The 2,256-nt window shown below is 46.4% G+C and overlaps 1 pseudogene; it reads left to right on the top strand.

The window, feature by feature from the left end:
• The first annotated feature begins 263 nt into the window (after window positions 1-263).
• Window positions 264-900, top strand: LOC114507609 (annotated as a pseudogene).
• Window positions 901-2,256: the final 1,356 nt, after the last annotated feature.

Genomic DNA, 2,256 nt, shown 5'->3' with positions numbered 1-2,256 from the left:
AAAAGAAACTTTATTGCTTGCCACTCACAAGAAACACACTGGGGATCACTTCCAAAGCAGTGTGTCTCAAACAAAGGACTGGATTCATCCTCACTCAGGGAAATTATGCATAAACATCGAGGTGAGCTTCCGCATGTCATGTATAGGTGGGGATATTCCTGTGCCCAAGTTAGCAAACACACCTATACATACATCATCTGTTCGAAAGTGGTGGGGAACTCTCCACCCCTTGGAGGAGATTTTAGTGTTATGAGGACGGCATCATGAGAAAAGTTCCTGAGGTCGGTAGAGGACCCTGCAGGCGGCTTCCGTCACCCCAGGGTGGTATGAGTGGGATTAGCCCCTTGGTTCTGCAGATCGTCCCAGCTCTCCCTGAAAAGACGTGTCTGGCTCTTTCCCTGCCGCTGCGGAGCTGCGCGGAGGCAGAGGGTTGGGTGCATTCAAGATTTGGCTCCACCCATAACCCACCGCCAAGGCGGAGGAAGGCATTGCTGCTGGAGGTGTAATGGACGTAAATACAGCTTTATAAGAGGTGAAGACCACACTCATTCACGATGGCCTAGCGCGCGGAATTCGCCAAGCTGCCAAAGCCTTAGACAAGCGCCAAGCCCACCTTTGTGTGCTTGCATCCAACTGTGATGAGCCCATGTATGTCAAGTTGGTGGAGGCCCTTTGTGCTGAACACCAGATCAACCTAATTAAGGTTGAAGACAAGAAACTCGGAGAATGGGTAGGCCTCTGTAAGATCGACAGAAAGGGAAAACCCCGTAAAGTGGTTGGTTGCAGTTGTGTGGTGGTCAAGGACTATGGCAAAGAGTCTCAGGCAAAGGATGTCATCGAGGAGTACTTCGAGTGCAAGAAATGAACAAATAAACTTGGCTTTTGTTTCTTAAAAAAAAAGACGTGTCTGGCAATTGTCAGTGTCAGGATGGCAAAGGTGTGTAAAAACGTTTAACTAATTCAGTCTCAGCCCTTCTGTTGAAGTGTCAGCAAATCACAGAATGCAGTTAACATCCCTTATAGTAAGTAGGATGATCTAAGTGGGTTTACAGGTTAATCTAAGCAAAGTTAAAAATTCTAAATAAAAGTTAGTCTATGCTAGGCTACCTTCAAGGCAATATATATGCACCTTCCATGTGACCTCCATGTGGTCCCCATACAGCATATACATATAGCATATACATATATATGTATATGTGTGTGTGTGTGTGTGTGTGTGTGTGTGTGTACAGTCTGTACAGCCATTGTTAGTATAACAAGAACAGTTTGCATGACATCGATGTAACCTGGCAGCCAAGGAGAGTGGACTGGAATGTGCATGCATGAATGGTGACAACTTCACTGTACTAGTCAGTGGGGGTGTAGACACCATTGAGTGAGCATGTGCACTGTGTGGCTATAACATTCCAAATGACTGAGTGTGTAGAGCAGCAAATCTGCATCAAATTTTGCATTAAGCTTGCACATTCCTCTGTGGAAACTATTCGGATGATTCAGAAGGTGGCAGCTATGGGCAACTGGTGATTGGCAGCTTCATCACCACAACATGCCCCCTCATGCATCACCTCTGGTGTAGAGTTTTCTGGCAAAACATCAAATCACCAAGGTGACTCAGCCCCACCACAGCCCAGATTTGGCACCCTGCAACTTCTGGCTTTTCCTAAAATTAAAATTACCTTTGAAAGGGAAGAGATTTCAGACCATTGATGAGATTCAGGAAAATGCAATGGGGCAGGTGATGGTAATTGGGAGAACTGTGCAAGGTCCCAAGGTGCTTACTTTGAAGGGGACTGAGGTGTCATTGTCCTATGTACGTTTCTTGTATCTTGTATCTTCTTCAATGAATGTCTCTATTTTTCATATTACATGGCTAGACACCTTCTAGACAGATATGCATATGTGTATATACATATATACATATATATGTATGTTAGGCTACATGGGGGCAGGTGGAATCATGGAGATCACTTGAGAGACTGTGGGGGTACATGAGGGTCACATGGTGACCACATGAGAAGCAGGATGGGGACAACATAGGGGCACATGAAGGTCATGTAAGGAGCACCTGGAGGCCATGAGAAGGGCACATGGGAGTCACTTGGGTGGCACATAAAAGGCACCTAGGGACACATGGGGCCCACACTGAGGGCATGTGGGAGATTTGGAGACATACTGGGGCCACATAGGAAGCAAATAGGGGTTATGGGGACCACATGGGGCCACATAAAGGAACTATGAGAGACAAGCTGGGGGACA

The sequence above is a fragment of the Phyllostomus discolor genome, chromosome 3 (assembly GCF_004126475.2).
Source record: "Phyllostomus discolor isolate MPI-MPIP mPhyDis1 chromosome 3, mPhyDis1.pri.v3, whole genome shotgun sequence".
Classification (NCBI taxonomy): Eukaryota; Metazoa; Chordata; class Mammalia; order Chiroptera; family Phyllostomidae; genus Phyllostomus; species Phyllostomus discolor.
This window is presented reverse-complemented; position numbering and strand designations above follow the sequence as displayed.